We start from the raw sequence: 20,541 nt of genomic DNA, 5'->3' as shown, positions 1-20,541 counted from the left end.
TACTGTGGACTAGATCGTGGGGGTGGAGTAGTGGATGCACTGAATATTAAGCAGTTTCATTCTTTCCTGAAAAGAAAGAGACTTCAACTAAAAGACATGGTGTTCTACCTGTCTGCCAGTCCCTGATTAAATCTAGACGCAGGCATCCCATCTGCTTGACCAAATGAAGAGTGCAATATTCTACTAACTACTTTCTATTATCGTTCAACTTAAAGGTTTCTCGGGAAAGCGATCCTCGGTTCATTTGAAGTTTGTCTGCCACACAAAAGGAAGTTCCCGAAAGCCTAATGCTGTTCAGCTAATCGGCAGCACATAGGCAGCTGGTGAGCTGGCTGTGCACTGTGTTCTCAATACCTGACCGCTACTATTACAGGGGTGTTCATAGCGGTAGACCCCCATTTGTTGTGAGTCAAAAAACCTAGAAATACCTCAAGGACAAGGGACAACTAAGAATATAACACAAATTAAATTAAAACTACTATAAATTTCTGTCGCACCACAGTCCAAACGGCTGGCCTCATGAAAATAACAAATGCTGTTGAGGGCCTGGGGGAGGAATCCTTAGACACTACTGGTGGCATTGTGAATTGGTGCAGTCCCTATGGAAATCAGTACAAAGGCTCCTTAAAAAACTTCAAAATAGATCTGTCAGATAACCCAGTTATGCCACACCTGGAGACAATACTGGAAGGCATCTAAGTCAGTGTTTCATTGAGATACTTGTGCGTCCATGTCTGTGGCTCCTTTCTCCTCAACAACCAAGCTATAGAACCAGCCTTCGTGCCCACCACCAGATGAAGGGATAAAGAAAGGGAGAAGAACACAGTAGAGCTTCTGACCTGGCCATAAAGAACAAAACTATGTCATCTGCAAGAAAATGGATGGAACTGGAGGTCATTGTGTTAAGTGAAGAAAGCCAGACTGTACTTTCTCGAATATGCATAATCCAGATTTAAAAAAAAAAAAAGACATTAAAGTATGAAGAAGGTTGTTTGGAAAGAGGAAGAGGACTGACCCTTGTGGTGAGGAGGCAAAGTACATGATATATGTGTGTGAAAATGTCATAGTGAAACCCAATGTTTTGTACAATGAATAAACACCAATAAAAAGTAATAAATTTAAAAAAACTATAAGCCAAGTCTTAATTTTTTTCTCTAGGATTTTTTTCTGTCACTAGGGATGTTTAAAGTTACCGTGTTGAGTTGTATGACAGTATTTTCCCTCCCTAACATATATCTTTTTACTAAATGGATTAAATCTTTTTTTTTTCAAACGGTTGCAGCTTAGCGTCCAAGTGTGAGCATCACCCACACATTCCCCACCTACACTTCCAAGCCCCAAGGGGGTGAAAGTTTGAAGTTGGGTTGTTCCTCATTCTTGCCTATGTTTTTATAATCGAAATGATGGGATAACCCAGCTGAGGGCAAATCTACCCAGCTTGCTTGCAAATGCTCTCCCCCTGAGCACCTGCTTGGAAAAAGAATTCCAATTTCGGTACAATTCGGAAAGTCTTTGGGGGTTCCTCGGCTATATTAGATAATTGAATATAGCTTTCTCTAGTTGGAAAAAAAAATATCTCACACATGCAACTTCCCCCGAACTCCCAACTCCCTCAGCACACTAGTCAATTCTATGACAAAGTTAATCTGGAGCGTGACTTATGGAGTCCCAGTGGGAGGTCACTGGGGCCGGTAAATATGTAAACAGGGCTTTTTCAGTTTCCGTTTCGCATGAATACAAAATAAACTGCGGCCCTCCGCACGCTGGAAAGTTCTTCCTTAAAGTTAATAAAATCTGTCAACTTCCATAAAGGCCGAGAGGAAGGAGGTCCACAGGTGCAGCCGGTCGGCCGAGGCTGGGGAAGTCGGGGCAGCTAATACAAAGCCCTGGGCACCGCGCGCCTCTTCCCATCAATTCTCATCAAGCGTTATTAGTCATCTGCCGCCTCGGAGGTGCGTCCGCGCTCGCCCCGCAGAAGCGACAATGACATTTGGCCGCGCTGCAGGTGCGGCTGTGTGTGGCCGCGGCCGAGTGGGGCCGCCTTTGTGGCGTTCCGGTCCTTTGATCTGGGCACAAAGGGCGGCGGAGCGGCAGCCCCCAGCTTTCTGCTCGCAGCTCCGCCCGCGCGGGAGGGGACGAGGCAGGAGGAGTGGCAGGCTGAGAGAAGGGGCCTCGGGAGGGGGGGATCCATAATATTTATTTCAACAATAGCTTCAAATCTTTCTAAACATCATAAGAACACGGCTCATTAAGCCCACAACAGCCTTGAAATTGTATTATAAAACCGCAAAACAGAAATCAATACATTTGCTAGAAAGGAGGTAATGAAATATATTGAGTTGCCTGAGAAGTGGTTTGTATGAATCATAATATTATTATGTGCGCATCAATTCCATTCCAATACTTAAAGTTAACCAGCTAGCGAAGAGCACCCTGAACCCTCGTTAAACAAACTCTCCGTTACTCCCCAGGCCGGCCATCCTGTAATAACCGAGGGAGGAAGTCAGATCAATGTTGCCCACCCTGGGCTTCAGCTGCGCAGCTCTATTGCTTCCTGGCCTGATCAATACTGGCTCACAATGGCCGGGGGAAAGCCGGGGGCAGGCCCGGAGCTTCAGGCTGGAGCTTCCATCCAGAGCAACACCGCCCCTGCTTCTGCGAAGGGGGCTCTGGCCAGCTGCTCAGCCCCTCCCAACCGAGGCTGCAGCTTCCCTCCGGCGCACCCCTCTGGTCGGGAACTCCTAGTGTCTAGGCTTCCTCTACCCTACTAAGTGCGACCATTTCCAGTGGCCCCAGCACCTGACACTTACCCAATGCAAGGGGTGACCTCTAATTTGTTTTTTGGTTTTTTTCTCCTTGCTTTCCGTTTGCAAATAGATATCGGTTTCTTCCTTCCAGGGGGCGAATTGAAACTTGATGCGTTTTATCCTTTCTTCTTACTATTTCTCCCAAACAGGACCCGATTCTGAAATGTGGTCCACAGGAGACTGGAAATCATGGAGGGTAAATCGCTGGAAATCATGGTTAAGAGGGTTTGTGGGACCTAAAGCTTATGCAAGTTGAGGAGGAGGTTCTCTGAAAGAAAAATGATTTGGCTTTTCCAAACTTAAAAAACGGGTCTTAGGGAGGGCTCCAAGGATGGAGGCCTTACACCTCCTTTGGGAATCTCACTCAATGGACAGCCAAAACCCACGAAAATAAAAATGCCCTGTACACGCAACTCCAAACTGCCTCCAACCCTACGAGTTGCCATGCTGTCTGGTTCTCTTGCTCCGGTGGCCCCAGAGCCAGCAGGGTCACCCAGAGACAATTGTTGTAGTAGGAAGATCAGGAAGGGCTCAGCTCAGCCCAGCTAGCCAGTCCGAGGGTCCTCTGAGGCTCTAAGATGGGGCTCCTCCTGGTCCACCCCCTGGCTCCACTTGTGGCCCTCGCTCTGTGCATTTGAACCAAAAGTTGAAGCAGGAAGAACTGTGGAGTCCTGGGACACTGGTCACTTTGTGGACACAGCCACATATAAATGTGTTTGCGTGGACACACATACACACAGAGACAAACCCTCACCCATGCACAGATGCATACACACATCCAAGTCCAAGCTCTGGGACAGACTTTTGCCTCAGCAAACACCTCCAGGTACAGCTGGACGGCCCCAAACAGTGGTTCCCTGCCTCTCCAAGACATTTGGCTATGTTTGGGGATATCTTGGATTGGCATCACCTGGAAGAAAGGGAACAACTGGTTTCTATCAGGTCAGGGAGGGGTACTACTAGTCATACACAGGGCAGCCCCTCCCAACAACCCCAGCCTCAAATGACAAAGGTGGTGAGAGGTGGAAGTCTAGGCCAAGGCTATACCCCACTGCTGCTTTTCATAGTTCACAATGTTATGGTTACTGTTTCAACCCCAGTGGCTTTGACATTCTATCCAGAGAAGGGGTGAGTGAGCTCTGAGACCCTGCGCTCATCTTGCCCATGGCCGGGAAACAAGCTTTGTGTTTCAACCTCTGACGCTAACCACCTACAGCCATTGTCCTCATGTTTGCCCGTGGCTCCAGCCGGGGCCCTTGCTTGAGTCAGGGACACTTGTGCACAGTGTCTCTCAGAATTTGCCTTTAGAATGTCACTCTAACTCAGCTGTCAGTGCCCAGCTTTGCCAGGGGCTGGCTGTGGGGGTCGCTGTCCACGGCTAGCCCAGAGTCACAGAGGAGTCAGACATGGAGGCTCATTTTCCGGAGCTACGTCTCCCGACCCCTCCCCTTATTCTTCTTTCCCAACCTCCTTTTCCTTTCTTTTCCCTGCCAGTGGCCGGCTGTCTCATGCCCCTCCCCCACTGCCTGCTGTCTCACGCCCCTCCCCCACTGCTTATCCCAGAATTGATCACCCCTGCCATCTTGCCTGCTTCTAGAGACAGGCTTTGCAGTGACCCCAGTTTTTGCTCTCCCTGGCTGAGAAAGAACAGTGGTCATCCAGACAGCACGACCACCATGTCTTTGCTTGGAGAGGGAGGGCCATACCTTCCACACAATCCCAGTCACACACACTTAGATGACTGAGGCCAGCGCTGGCCACCCATTGACCAGGCAGATGGCCACCTGGCCCATGACTGAGCCACCTCAGAGTCCCCACACTGGTTTAGCTTGGACACAGAACACTAAGTCAGAGCCCTGTATTTCTGCATGAGTTAAAAACTTTACATAAAATGTCTTGGCTGTTTTGAGAGCCAAACTAGAAAATAATTGGTTCTGGGTGTTTGTTTGTTTGTTTGTTTTTGTCTTTTTTTCAGATTTTCTTAAATTATTTTTAAAAAATTTGTTCTCACATCAGGCGTGTACCCGAGGAATGAACCAAGAAGAAAAATGTAGTGGTACAAAACTCTCCTCACTGCGGTTGATGTGATGATTTCATTTTGAAACTTCAGAGGAAGAAGTTCAGTGACAAGAAAGAAAAATTGCCCAGGCCTAACATATTAAACTAACTTAAACAAAATAACTCAATCATCCTGTGAGTTAGGATTTGCCATAATTTGGTTTATGGAACGAATATTGAGTAAGAAAGTCAAAATGATTTCTTTCTCTGTAAATTTTTTGGGGGTTTGTTTATAAATGCAGAGATTCCATCATAAAATATATGAGTTTTCTTTAAACCAAGCATGCAAAACATTAGGAATTCCTCCAAAATGGCAAGCAATTTATTCTTGTTTACTCTATTTATTGCCTCCAGGGTGTCCATAAAGTCTGGAAACACAGGCAAATATAAACAATGTGATCAAGGACATCTTTTGTCATAAAAAGCAGCTAATAATATCTAGATCCCCAAGCCTTACGGTCATCTTTGATTATCTCTGTCATATAGACAGTAAATGTGAAAATCCAATTCACATTTCCCAGGTTATATTCAGATACACAGTCTAATTGAGAGTAAATACGTCTTCTTCTACATAATAATGAATTCCACTTGTGCAAAGTTTTCTGGAGGGCAGAGCAAACTGAAAATGAGTAGTGCAGAAGATAGTTTCTTAAAGTGAAGAATGTTCTCGAGAATTTATCGGTTTCTGAGGTGGTTTTCAGTTTCTTTAAATCAAGACACGACATGGTGAGTTAATAATAATGATGATGAGGGTGGCAGTTCCAGTCCCTTGGGCTCTGTTGCGTGACAGATGCTCAGCTATGGACTTGACGCGGTCCATCTCAGTGGAAACTCCTGCCTGGTCTGCTGGGATCAGGGATGGCTTTAGGCACACCACAGAACACAGCAACACTCTTGTTCTGTTTAAGTGAGTCTAGGCCTGGGTATTCACTATGAATGAAGTATGCCAAATGGTGAAGAATACAGAAAGACAAAAACCTTCAGGCGGTGTGACATTGATTACAATGTTCTTTCTTCCTCACTTCCCTTTAGTGTTGGGCAAAATTTCTACAGGAGCAAAAACATCCCAGGATGAAATTCCTATCAACTCTATTGTTGGGGAAGCTCTCTTAGTTTCCAAGATTCCAAACTCACTCATAAAGTTATCTAAAGGTAAGAAAAATGCTTACCACCGGAGCTGACTGGTCTACTGGGAGGGTCAGAGACACCAAAATTACTTGAAAGGTATCTTTGGGGTAGCCTGATGGTGGTGGCACATGCCTTCAGTCCCAGCACTGGGGAGGCAGAGGCAGGCAGATCTCTCGGAGTTCTAGGCCAGCCCGGTTTACAAAACAAGTTCCAGGACAGCCAGGACTACACAGGGAATCCCTGTCTCAAAAAGCAAAAACAAAAGGTAGAGAAGAAATCTTTGGAGCCACGTTTGAAGTTCTGATTCAGAGTTGGGACATCAGGCTGGTGACTTACTCCTCGGGTGTTTGATATGATTTCTAATTTTTGAGGGTAATGGTAATATCATCTTCACGTGTTGCCATGATATCTGAGGGACGACAAATGTGCTTAAGTTTTGTTGAATTAGTGATGACACTGATTGTACTAATAAGTCAGGACTTATGGGGTTAGAGTCAGTAGTCTGTGCTAGGAAGTATGCTTGTCCCCAATTTAAAGTATGACTCGTCCCTCAGCCTCCGTTCTTCTCATTGGCCCCATACTCATCCTATTGCTCACCAAACCATCTGAATCTGAACTTCAGCTGAATGTAAGCAAACCTTGTTTGCCACACTGCCTAAGTTTATAATATCCTACACACACACACACACACACACACACACACACACACACACACACACACGTTGGGAGGGCCTGGGTCCCAGTGCCGCCATGCTTGGGGACATCTGTGTTTGCTGATGTGTGTGTATGTCTTGCTAGTAAGAGAAGGACTGGCTTTTCTTTTACATCCCTGCAAATCTTGGAAGTGTTCAAACTATCATTTTCAGCAACTGAAGCAGTATTTTAACAGAAAATTGCAAAGAAAAGAGTATTTGGGTACCAAAAGTTGGGACTGAGAGCAGGAGCAGTATGACGGTAGCTCTCATCTAAAAGAGAACCGACTCCCATCCACCTCTGCAGCTCCTGCGCTAACTTCATGGCCAGCCTTCTCGTTCAGGCCCTAATTGCTGGTTTTAACTGTCCCCCAGCCGCACACAGCTCTGGCCTTCTGGCTCTAGGCTGCCTCTTCGCACCCTCCCCTTCTCCAAGGCATGGGTCATTAGCTGATGTAACTTGCTGGATGGCTTCTGTTCATAGAGCAGCCTCTCCTGACTGCTCCCCACAGGGCTGGGGCTCTGGAGAGGAGGCAGGTAAAATGGGGAGGCAAAGCTGGCGACAAGCAGGGCTTCAGAGGTGTTCTCTCCTCACCTGTGAGAACAGAGAATGCACCCCCACAGTTGAAGCCCACTTCTCTGGTTTTGCTGAGTTTGACAGCTCAGACCTGACACCTCCTTAGGAAGGCTACTGTAGGTTTAATATTTTCACTATTTGAAATGCAATTCCAAATATTTCCGAGTTACACTCCACTCACAATCAATCTAGAAAAGAACGTGAGCCCAAGGGAGGGGACAGCAGACACCACTTCTGTGTCTAGATCTTCCGTGGTGAGGGTGGAGACATCATAAATTGTCTCTGTACCAATTTTCTCTGCAAAGGTCAGGCAAAGTCTCAAAGATTTAAAACTGGGGGAAAGGGCATGTGGATTTCCTAACTGAGGAAGGAGGCTTCCAGTGTCTGCATGCTAGGGTGGGGTTCCCAGTACCTCCAGGCCCTGCTAACGTTATCAAAGATCCAATCTCCTCTCCTCAAGAAAAGATTTGGGTTGGGGGGGGGGACTGGATTCCAAACACCCACCTTTAACTAAAACCTCTTTTGGAATTTAGAAACTCTAGTTCTGTAAGGACCAGATCCCTTCTCTGCCCCAGGCGGAAAGTGTTTCCTGGGTTCAGGTAATTTTCTCAGGGTTTGCGACACCGACTCTGTGTCTTGGTGTTTACAGGAAACCATGAGTCCAAAAGGAAGAGCTCCAGGAATGTTGCAAGCCCTCCCTGAAACTTCATAGTTATAAGACATCTTCAGGCTGAGGATGTGGCTCCTTGGTAGACCGCCTTTCTAGCACCCTCGCCTTGGTTCCTAGCACAGCCCAACAAGCTCACAAGCATGCTGACTGCTTCCACTTTCTGTCACTCGGTGGAAGTTAACCAACTGTTTTTCCAGGTTCTTGGAGCGGTCACTCCAGTTTCCCGAGACCTGGTTGTGAGGCAGAATCCCGGGGCAAAGTCCTACGGGCTGATGGCAGAATGCTAATTGGAGTTTTGAGTGGCTGTTGAATATTAACCCTGACACTGTCCTGGACAGTAAGTTTCTGGCCTGCATTGTTGACTTTGGGCCGGGCAGACGCCCTGTGTCTCGGGAGGCCGGACAGCATCCAGGCTCTACCTTGTACTCATGTCCTCTCTGGTCATGACAACCAAAGATGTCTCTGGATCTCTCCAGTGTCTCTTATGGGGCCAATGTTACTAGTTGAAAACTGTTGCTCTCATCAAGGGGAAAAGCCATGTATTAGATATTTCTGCTCCACTTGAGAGAGGGCTCCTGCAAAAGAGTGCCTTTCTGAACATAAAGTAAAAGGAAAAAAATAATGTATTTTCACCTTGTAACAAAATGTTAAACAGCCATTAAAAAACGCTTTAAAGACACTTTCTAGGCTCTAGAATATGCCCACCCTGTGATGTGAAGCAGGGCATGAGAATGTGCGTGCCACCTGTATTCTATACAATGTCCACATCTGAAAACACTAAAAACGTCCCCAAAGGTAAAAGCACAAAATTAAAGCCGTAGTCATTTCTGGGCAGCAAGATAATGTAGTATGTACTTTCTTACTTAAGCTTTGGTTTTTTCCAAACTATTTACCTCTTGAGTCTTGCATTGCACATCGGACTAGCCCAGGCTGGGAAGCTTCACACTGCCATCCTCTGCTCTAAGTCTGGCTTTCTTCCATGCTGGAAGCAACCCCTTTCCTAGTCCTGTGACCATTCTGCTCATTAAACACTCACATCATCTACTTCACTCTGGGGCTAAGGTTCCAAGGTCAGAATTGTTTACATACACCTTGCTTCTCAGACTGAAAACTCATTCACACACTCATCCCTGACCCCAGCACTGCACTAAGAACTGGGAAATTCATCGATGGAGAAGTAGGTGGAGTCCCTGTCCTCAGGAAGAAGACAGTAAACCAATAAACAAATACAATAAACATATACGATGAGGCAAGACAACTGGTCATCCAAGGCCCCTCTAGGGAAGTAGTATCTGAACTCAAAGCAAAGAACAAATTGGAGAGTGGAAAGACTTGTGGGAACAAACTGACGGAGCCTGAAGGGGCAGTGTTGCAGACAAAGGGGAGAGCTGTGAGGGGTGGCGTTGAGGGGTGGGTGTGGGTAGGGATTGAGGTTGCCAAGGGGCAAGAGGCAGCTTCCAGTCTCCTGCGTCAGGCTTGGACCTAACCACAGAGGTGGCAGAGCTAAATCAGACTTTGGAGCCGGGGGCCCTGGGATCTGTCTTCTAAGTGGTTCTGGGATACTAGGAAATTGTATGCCTAAAGCAGAGAGACCAACGTGCCAGACCTGTGTTTCATTAGCCGCATCTCAAGTTGTCTGATGGCTGGCAAAGTATGAGAAGAGTTGGTCTCAACCTGTACATTGTACTTCACAAGGCAGTATGGACAGGAGCTAGGCACAATGGGACATACCTGTAATTCCCCCATACTTGAGACCTAGGAGGATCTCAAGTTCAAGGTCTCAAAAAACTAAATCCAAATCAAATATCTACACCTAGAGGGGATGGGTACTATGTGTTTTTTTTTTTTTTTTTTTTTTTTTTAGTGATAAAAGATAACTGAGGCCGGGTGGTGGTGGTGCCCACCTTTAATCCCAGCACTCAGGAGGCAGAGGCAGGTGGATCTCTGTGAGTTTGAGGCCAGCCTGGGCTACAAAGTAAGTTCCAGGACAGGCTCCAAAGCTACAGAGAGAAACCCTGTCTCAAAGAAAAAAAGAAAAAAAAAGATAACTGAACAACACAGGATCTGATTACACCATTGTTTTTCTCTGGGCTGAAGGAGCCGTGACATAGAAGACAAGTGTAGCTGTGGTTATGGATGTGGCTCTTCTCCGTGGACGGAACGAAGTACGGCCGTGGACCACCACCTTAGAATCTAGACATGGCTTTACAAAGATTCATCTCGGGGCAATAGATAAGGATTTTTTTTTCCCTTTTTTGTCTTTAGTTGTTTTGTTTTTTAAAGAAAGGAAAGTTCCAGGGCTGGAGAGAAGGCTCAGAGGTTAAGAGCACTGACTGCTCTTCCAGAGGTCCTGAGTTCAATTCCCAGCAACCAAATGGTGGCTCACAACCATCTGTAATGAGATCTGGTGCCCTCTTCTGTATACATAATAAATAAATAAATCTTTAAAAAAAAAAAAAGAAAGGAAAGTTCCTTATTAAAATAGGTATTTATTTGTGAGTGTAGTGATTCACACCTTTAATCCCAGGATTCAGAAGACAGAGGTAAGCTTATCTCTGTGAGTTTGAGACCAGCTTGGCCTATGTAGTGAGTTCTAGAACAGCCAGAGCTACATAGTGAGATCCTGTCTTGAAAGAGAAAGAGACAGAGAGAGAAAGGAAGGAAGGAAGGAAGGAAGGAAGGAAGGAAGGAAGGAAGGAAGGAAGGAAGGAAGGAAGGAAGGAAGGAAAAGGTATTTATAAATATTTACTATGCTGGGTTAGTGCTCCACATTTTTAAAAAATACATATATACCTTGGGGCTGATGAGCTACTCAGCACGTAAATACAATTGCCACCAATCCTGAGTTCGATCCCCTGACTCCACTTGGTGAAAGGAAAGAACTGACCTCTGACCCCCGACCCTCTGACCTCCACACTCACACTCACCTATGCTCACCCACTCTCACCCCCCTCCCCCAACAATAAATACGTTTTAAAATCCCTCCGCCTTGCCCCCTCGGGAATCTGGCTTCTCCCTTTTGTATGCGCTAGCTTGTGCTGACCTCAGGACAGATCCTGCCTCCTTCCAGTTCTTAGGGGAAAGGCCACAGTGCTGCGCACCTTTGTCTACCCTGTGGGTCTCCCTCCTCAAGTACTTCCTTCCGCTGACCTGTGGCTCCTGACTGCCTTGTCCTTTGAAGCTGGTGAGCTGTTATTTCTAGCAACCCTCTCTAATCCTCGAATAAACATTTTTGTTTCCTCCAGAGTGTTACAGAAAGACCAAGCCTTAGAAGAGGCCCCATCTCCATCAGCATTGTGCTATAAAAGGAAGCTAAATGTGGGTCCAGCCGGGTCAAGAATAGAAGCAGGGCGGACACCTCCAAGTTCCCCCCATGTTGGTCAAGCCCCCCGACCCACGGGCTTTCTCGGCTTTGTGCCACTCGGCAAGGAGGGCCAGAAAGGAATGGCTCCCTAAATTTCCTCTGAGGGACAAGAGCTGTGTTCTTTGGGGGCCTCTATTGTCACTGAGAAGTTTTCTGCGGAGGGATTGCTCCCAGTTCAGGGCCTGGCCTTTGAAGGTGCGGTGTCTGGCCTCGCGGCTAGCCCTGCTCTGTGCTGAAGGTGCAGCATGCCAGCCCAGCATCTTGCAGCAGCCGCCAGGGTCCTCAGCGTTCATCCCTGCTGGAGCAGCAGCTCTGTAAGAAGCAACTTGGAGCCTGGAGGGCTGCTCCTCTGGGTAGTCTGCAGGACTGGAGTCACCAGGAGCCAGCTTGGCTTTGTCACTGATGTTTCCCTGCACAGGGGACAATGCCCCGGGCAGGGGAGGTGCTGGATGTTTGTCATACCAGGACCCAGAAGGCTTTCATGAGCTCCTTCCCTGAGTGTGGCCATACTCCAGTGTCCTTTGCATTCTTCTGGACTCTTCTCTGCACTCTTCGGGCTTACACAGTGACCTCCACTGTGTTGTGAGCACCAGGGAGCAGATCCGATGCTTGCCAAGCTGCCTGGCATTTAGAGAGTGTTTAATAGATTACTAATTGTCTCAGTCTGTTTTCTGTCGCTGTGGGAGAATTCCTGAGACCGGGCATTTTATAAAGAAAAAGGGTTGACCTCGAATAATGGCTCAACAGGCTTGGAAGGTGCCCCCCTCTGCCTGGCTGTCAAGGGAGGGCCTCATGGTAGAAAGGGGAAGAGAGGTCAGGAAGCAGGAGAAAGCTGAGGAAGCCACACTTCTTTCTCTCTCTCTCTGAAACCTGCTTTTGTGCAGCCAACCCATTCTCGAGGGAACTGCATCCATCCCTTCCTGAAGGAAATTCCCCAACACTCCAAGGCCTCACAAAGGTCTCAGGACCCCCAGGATCTCCCAATACCTTCATGGGGACTAAGGTCAACATTTTCGACAGGGACAAACCACTCTCAAACGACAGCTTGAACTTTTTACTGTTTGATGAAGGGAGGTGAGAGGTGAGGACAGAGGGAAGCCGGGAGTCAGGAGTGGGAAGGGAGTTGTGGGTAGAATCTGCTCCCTTCAGTGTGAGCAATGGATCCCTGGCACAGGGCTCGCCTAGCCTGTGAAAGACCCCGGGCCTGAGCTCTGCACTGTAGAACACAGTTCTTTCTGGATTACTTAATGCCCTTCTGCAGGAAGCTAGCCTGTTTATGTCTCTGTTGTGACTGAGTCTGAAGTGAACCTGCTAAGGACAAAGATGATACAAGTTTCTTGCCATAGGAAAGACACAACTTCTGGAACAGTGACTATCTGGTTGAAAATACCAGGCTTGTAGAGAGAAATCTCGGATTTATTCATATTTATTGGATGTATTATTTGTGTAGAACAATGACTTCCATTTAAACACTTCCATACATGATAGATATGCTCCACTTTGATTCTATTCACCCTCTGTTGCTCTCTTTTGTTCCCTCCTCTCCTCCCATTGGTCTCTTCCTGCTTTCATTCATGTCTTTAAGATAAATCTAGATCAGTCATGCAAGACAGCTCATACAGCATTTGTCTAAGGCTGGTTTATTTTGCCTAATATGATTATTTACATTTCATCCATTTTCCTTCGAATGACATTATTTCATTCTTCTTCATGGTTGAAGGGTACTATTGAATATATCTACCACATTTTATTTATCCTTTCTCCTAGTCTGAAAAATCCAGGATGTAATTCTGTTTAAAGATATATTATTATGTGAGGAAGGAGCTGTGCGTGCCGTGGTGAGGTCAAAGGACAACTCTGTGGAGCCAGCTCTTCCCTCCCACCTTTACAGGGGCTCTGGGGATTAAACTCAGGTGAGCAGGCTCACACACCAAAAGCCTTCACCCGCTGAACCATTCCCCAGCCTAAATCCTGAATAGAACGATTCTCCGCTGTTTACACAGACGCTCCAGACAGATCTTAGAAAACCGTCAGTTCCCCAGGCCTCGTCTCTTCGTCTGCGGGGAGGTGTGGCACTTCCGTGTGTCCCTTCCCCTTCAGCAGAGTTAGGGGGGCAGCTTTGGAAAGCACAGCCTTGGGGGCCCAAGATGATCCCCACAGAAGGCCTGGCTTCAGGAATCCTGTTGTTTTTGGACATCTCCAGGGAGAACTCCCTTCTGCAGGAAGCTGAGGTCCTGTCTGGTTCCTCCTGAGGGTACCTCATGCTACCAAGGGCCTTGGTGATGTGCTGGGCAAGCTACTTGGACAGCTTGGGAGGAACTGTAGGAGTCCCGGAGGAGAGAGGAGCACTTAGCTCCCTCTGCCACCGTTGTTGAGGTGTGGGAAGGAGACAACACTCAACTGACTGAAAAAAAAAATCCCTGGAAACTAGAGTGTTGGAATGAGACCTTCAAGTTTTAAGTGCTGGCAAGACTTTCACATTTGTTAGCCAGGCGACAGGAGCCAAGCGAAACACTCACTAGAGTGAGTGGCGGGAGTCTGCAGGCTGTGGCTGCCTCCCCAGGAGCTTTTGCAGCTCTGAACACACTGCTTGTTGGGTTGGTGGAATCTGCTGGAAGCCCCCCAGGGCCCCTTCCACTTGGGCTTTTTCTCTCAGGTCCCCTTGGAGTCTCACCTGGGCTACTGTGACGGGCAACTGGTAGTTGTGTCCTGTATGTAGAAATAAGGTCTTTCCAGATGGGACCAAGTGAAGAGGAGGTCTAGATGCTGCAACATGGTGGGCGTCCTCATATGGGAAGTGGATAAACACGAGGAGACAGTGTGAAGTCAGTAAAGGCTTGCTATGTGCAGGCTGTTGAGGCAGAGGTTGAAAGGCCGTATCTGCAAGCCCTGAGGTGCCGAGTCTTTCTGGCAACAGCAGATGCTAGGACAGGCAGAGTGAATTCTCCCCCAGAGAGGGTACAGCTCTGCCATTGTGACTTCAGACCACGAGTCTCCAAACCAAGACAGACCCTCTGCTGTTTCCTCTGCTGTCACTCGGGTGGGCGAGCTGTGGGTGGATATAGCTTGCCATCCCTGAAACATCCTGATTGGTGCTTTTACTGAGGGGGGGGGCCCTGAAAAGGAGAGCAGGCCCCCAGGAATGAGGTTCTTGCTGGGCTGTTGGAGGATGTCTGCTTCTGCAATGGCTGCCATCCTGCCCACTGTGGCCACACAATCTTGGACTTCCAGCTCCTGGAACCACCAACTAAAGGAGTTTGATAAACCTCCAGTCTCACTGTTCCCCATTCTTTTGGCCGAGATCAAGCGTCAGTGTTGGACTATGAGGGCTTGCCTCATACCTTGACCCCCAAACATGCTTTTCAGTTTCCGATATTCTGTTGGAGCGACAGAAAACAGATCAAGACACCCATCCCGCCAATCTTCTCAGGCCATGTCATGCCCCCATAGCACATCTATACAAGGAACCTATACTGTCAGAATCCCCAAATTTCCTAAATTCCAATGCCTCCTCTAAGCACATCCTTGATTTTCCAGGAATGTTCAAATCTAGCTTTGTGCAAATGAGAACGTGTGGGTTGCAGTGATTGTTTCTACACAGAGTAGACACAGCAGCTGCTCATGCCTGCAAATGCTCCCCTCCCAGTGACAGCAACTTGTGATGACTAGATAGCTTGCAGCCTGAAAATACACAGGAAAAGAGGAGTGTGCCAGCAGGTAAATCTCCACACATTTGTAGCTAGCTGGAAGGATCATTTCGTATGGAATGTATCTCTAAATTTGAGTAAGGTCTCTGTGAGTAGGTAATAATGATCACATGCAAAAAGCACCCCTGGACCCTGAAGGAAGATGCTGGAATTAGGGGGAGAAAGGGTCTACCCAAGTCGTCCTGGCTGACCTGGATCCCAGGATCCTTCTGCCTCAATCTCCAGCCTTCTGGAATTTCAAGCTTGCACCACCACACCCAGCTGAGCCTCTGCTCTTTCAGTCTGATAGGAAGTTCCTTCCTCAGGCGGGTGTTTAGAGGACAGGTCATTTGCCTGTGGGTCTGAGAGGGCTCTTTGCTGGAAAAGTGAATGTCAGACAAGGCCAGTGACTTATGACGTAACTCTGAGCCTGAGGCCTAGCCAGGGAAGGACAGGTAGCAAGTTCCTAGGGAAGACGTGTGACATGGTCAGTCTTTAAGCTCAGTCTTTAAGACTCGTAAGTGCTCTGGAGCCAGGCAGGGTTCTGTTGCTGCTTATCAAATGTGTGTCCTTAGGCATTTAGCAGATCCTCTCTTTTCGTTAGTCTCCTTATCCACCAAACAGACTCTCCCACTGTACCTCATCATGTGGGTGTTTCAGACTCAAAGAGTTAATTCAAGTCAAGTACCTAGGTTGGTGACATTTTGTGCCACTAAACACATCTTACAGAGCGAGGTGGCTTGTCAAGGATGTTGAGAAGTCATTTCCAAAATCAACAGCATAAAACACTCAGGTGCCTGTGGCTGGGGCTTGGCTGACACAGGGCGGACTTGGAGAGAGAAGGCTCCTTCCTCCAAGCAACATTTTCCTTCTTTCTGAGGTTAGCTGGTCGCAAGATCGCATGTAGAAATATGTCGTGTCCTGAGACCCAGGCTTGGGACCAGCACACAGCATCTGCCTTCTCTCTCGGCCAAAGTGAGTTCCTTGATGAAACTTGGAGGCCGCTGTGGACAAGAAGCCCAGCAAAGGGAAGGGAGGCAGAGAGGGAGAGAAGATCCGGTGCCGACTACTGTGGTAACTTGCTTGTCCTTTAAGAAAGGCTGCGCTGAGAATCCAGGCTGAGAGGCTGTATTCTGACCTTGAGTCTTCCAGCTGACTTCGGTATCACTTCTGCTCTCAGACTGCCAAGGGTTAAATCTAAGAAAGTCAGGCTCTGGACCTTAGACAAACTTCTGTCCAGTCAAGCAAGTTCCTTGCTGGTCAGTCTCAGCTCTGGAGACCAGGCAAGTGGACAGCGCGGGTGGTGTATTCCTGAGAGCCCAGCTTTTGGAGGCCAAGGCATACATACATTTTGGCAGGTTGAGACCAGCCTGGGCTACATAGCAAGACCTTATTTCAGAAGAACCAAAGGGAAAAGAGCAATTTAAGTGACTGTTGCTGTGTTAGAATCCCATGTGCTGGAGTCCTCACACGACCTTCCTCTTGGAGCAGAGTTTCCTCTTCCTTCCTCCTTTCTGCTGGGCTGGGGATCTGAACCCAGGGCCTAGAGCAAGCTAGGCAAGTCCTCTACCATAGTCACCAGCCCAGCCCCCCTGAGGAGTTGTTCCTAAGGACTCTTCCCAGCATGCCTTCTGACGACTCTGCTCTTAGGCCACGGTAAACTCCACACTGAGTACTGTGACTGGGATGCTTAGAAATGGCAGGATTTGGGAGGGATGTTATCTTAGTTACCCAAGAGCTGGGCCCAATTACCACTGGGGGAGGGGTCTTAAAGGGACAGTGCAGCCTGCTGTGTAATTAAGCTTTCCCACTCCCAGTTTTTGTTTCCTCTTTTGCATTAGTGTGTGTTTAAGGAGAAATCCTCTCCACAACAGAATGCTATTAAAACCCTCCAAGTGGAAGCAGCCTGGGCAAGAAGAACACACACCACAAGGCAGTACTGGAAGCCCAGCTGATTCAGGCCTCCTTCTCAGGGACAGGAGCGGCTAGAAAATGCTACCCAATGACTGGGTGACCTCAAGAGAGTTTAGGGACCTGGACCATCTGCCTGTGCCTTCGTCGTGGCTCTGTCACAGCCCGGTTCTGACCGCCAGTCCTTTTTTCTGCTGCGTCAGCTGAAAATCAGACAGGAGACCTTTGTTGGTGACCTTCCAACCTCTGTTCGTTTGCTTCCCCCTCCTAACGGTCTCCCTGTGAACACGGGAATGGCTTGTAAGTAGTGATCCTCCTGTCTCAGTCTTCCGGGTTCCCAGATTGTAGGCATGTATTACTTAACTATACCCTGGTCCTTTAACACTGTTTATTCTTTAAACAGGAGGTCACTCTGCAGCTGGCCTGGAACTTACAGTGATCCTCCTGTCTCTGCCCTCTGGGTGTTCGAATTACAGGACATTCACCACCATGCCTGGCCCTTGAACTTTTTTTGTGCTAACAACCACACTAACAGATGCGATGTTGGGCACACATGTGTGAACATGGACACACAGCTGAGACCAAAGCTTCAGGAGACAGTCACATCCAAGCAGCGCGCTGGGGAGGGCCTGTGGCACTGATGTCACCATGCCCTGAATCACACGCCAGGCTGAGAAACCCTGGTGATTTCAAGTGTGTGTGGTGCCTGGTAAGGAAGCAGGGATGAGGCCTCAATAAGACCTTCCAAGACCCACAGACTCCGTGGACGGCAGCGGTGTAGAAGAAAATGTAGCTGAGGGGCACAGCAGGGCGCGCTCAGGTTATTTGATTTGGGGCGTGTCGCTGGCTTGGGCACGTCAGCTGTTCACCAATTTCTCCTGTGCAGGATTCCAAGGCTGTTGGGGAAAACTGAAGCTTGCGTTTCCCATTCCTTTGGAATGAATCCACCGGAGCTTTAAAAGGGGACTCACCTAGACCACTGAATAAGGAACTGGTGGCGCTTCATCACAGTAGCAGGAGTCTGGAGGGTCCAACGGCTTGATGAGGGCTGTCTAAGCTTGTACAATGCAGGATGGGGAAACCAAACCACTGATCGGATCAACACCCCAGAATGCCCAGGCAGGCTCTCAAGCTAGGGCAGCTCTAGTTCTCCTGTTAGTCCAGCCGCTGGATTTCTGGGTTTTTCTTGTTGTTTGTTTGTTTGTTTGTTTTGGCCTACATGTCTGTGTGAGGGTGTCGGATCCCCTAGAACTGAAGTTACAGACAGCTCTGGGCCGTCAGAAGAGAGCCAGTGTTCTTTGCTGCTGAGCCATCTCTCCAGTCCCCAAGTCACTGCTTTGGGGACCTCAGTTTTGCCTTCTGTCAAATGGATTTTTGTGACTCACATACAAGATGAGACACTTAGAAAAGCCCAAAGTTTGGGATGTAGAAGGAGAGCTACAGGCCCACCAGGTCAGCCTTTCTTTTCCTGCTGTGAATATGAGGAATTAGGTGGCCACAGTTACAATCTCACCCATGTTCACAGGGGCCATCTAGACCTCCTACCGAAGGGAGCCATGATTATGATCTGTGACTCCAGTCTCTCATCCATGCCCTGACAGACTGCTGTGTCAGGATTTAACTATGCTTCCTGAGGCTGGGTGAGGTCCACTCTGCCTCCAACCGAGAGTGACTTCTGTGGAACTTCCAGCTTTGTGATTTGTCCATCTGCAAAGCCCTCCACAAAAACCTAAATCAAAGGTTGATCCTGGAGTTGCCCTCCTGGAGGAAAATGGAGGGCCCCACACAGAGGAGCGCCTGCTCCTGGGGGTGCCTGTAAGGGCTCCTCACATTCAGTACCTCAGTGTCCTGATTCACAGAGAGCCCAGCCAAGCCAACACATCATCTACGAGTCTATTCAACTTGAGCTCAGATGGATGCAGAAACCCAGGGAAGCCAAATCATATGTTTAAACAGTTGAGAGGAAACCAGACTCAGCAAGGATCTAGGGCCCTGGATTTAGCCCGGGTGAATTTTCCTTCTCTGGGATTTCCTGTCCCTTTTCTGGATGTTTCTATCTACCCCATGTTCCTTGGCAGTTGGTTTAAAGGCCATCAGCTCGGCGGTGAAAGAATGTCTTACACAGACTTGGGCTTAGCTGTTAAAATATCAGCCACTGCTGAATTGTGTGGATCCAAAGCTAGGTTTATAGACATGAGCTCTCAGCCTCTGTCAATCTCGTCTTTCAGTGGAAAACTTTAAGACTAAGCTTAAAAGCGCACGCACACCCAACAGGCACTCAGGGGGGAACCACAGGGACAGGAGGTCTGCTTAGGGAGACAAAAAAAAAAAAAAAAAAAAAAAAAGAGAGATGGACCCTTAAGGAATGTAAAATAAGTGCTTCCAAAAGAAGGCCTCCTGCAACGTTCTTAGACTGTAGTTAAAATTTAACAATTTTTTAAAATGTAAATGATCTGGCATTCTCAACTGCACAGGACGTGGCGGGGGGGGGGGGGGGGGGGGGGGGGGGGAAGGGGAATGGACGAGGAAGGGACAGTGGGTTAGGATTAGATAATTTACTTAGTGCTAAAATTCCAGGAAGTTTATGTTGATCTGGGCCTGCATGTTGTTACTCTTGAGCTCAAATCTAAATCTTTATCTTCCTATTACAGTCGAGAGGACGTTTTTCTCCTCAGCCGTCTTTACAGTTGTGATTTTTAGCCCTCTTTCATCAGAACGAGCTGGTTAGCTTGGCACTTCTTAGCACCGAGATGAAAATATTGGGAGGGCCCAGTGGGTCCTATTTTGTGTACTCTGACAGTGCAGCCTTTGATCTAAACATATTTCCTGGGGTCTGGACCAGATGACCTAATTCCTGTCTTATCCTTCTCCACTTTTCCGTGGATCTCAGATTGCTGCCTTACCGAGGGACCCTTTGGAACTCCCTCGACGCTGCTCCCCCCCCCCCCCCGCGTTGTTACCCCTCTGTCGTTAGTTTCGTTCGGGTGGAGTGTGTCACTCCTAGCAGAGAGACCACGGCTTTGTTTTTCTAACAGAACTGCGAAGTTCTAACAGAGCGGGGGCTCTTTTGCCTTTTCTCTTTTAGATTTCTCTTCCTTGACATTCTCAACACGCCAAAAACAATAAGCAAATAACCTACTGCTAGAAGTCTACGTGAACTGCAAATCATCTCGGAATTTCTGTTTGAACACTTTTAAAAAACAAATGCATAACTTAAAAAGGCCGTTGCCTCCCCACGCCCTAACAGCGGTTTATAAATCTGAACTGGGAAGCGAGGATGTGAACAGCCAACGCCCCAAGCTCGCTTCGGTTTATCTCCAATAGATCTATCTGCAAGGCCCCCCCTTTTTTCATTTCCCTGCCCCCTCCTCCCAGACCCCCTACTTGAGGATCTTTAGGTAGTTTCTGCCAGCAGGAGTGGTAACTTCTTTTCCTCCCCAGGTCACTGTCAATCATCAACTGCTTTTCCAATGGTGTTTTCCAGGAAGGGAGGCCCTTACTGGGGGAGGAGAGGAAGCAGGACAGGGAAAGGGTGGAAGGAATCATAAAGGAAGAGAAGGGAAAGACAGTGACACAGGGGTTCAGAAGCATAAACAAGTCCTTAAAGTTGGTAAGCTTTGGGCCATTGGCACCAGTGAATTTTTAGGT

This window comes from Peromyscus maniculatus, chromosome 5 (assembly GCF_049852395.1).
Source record: "Peromyscus maniculatus bairdii isolate BWxNUB_F1_BW_parent chromosome 5, HU_Pman_BW_mat_3.1, whole genome shotgun sequence".
In the NCBI taxonomy this organism is placed as follows: Eukaryota; Metazoa; Chordata; class Mammalia; order Rodentia; family Cricetidae; genus Peromyscus; species Peromyscus maniculatus.
This window is presented reverse-complemented; position numbering follows the sequence as displayed.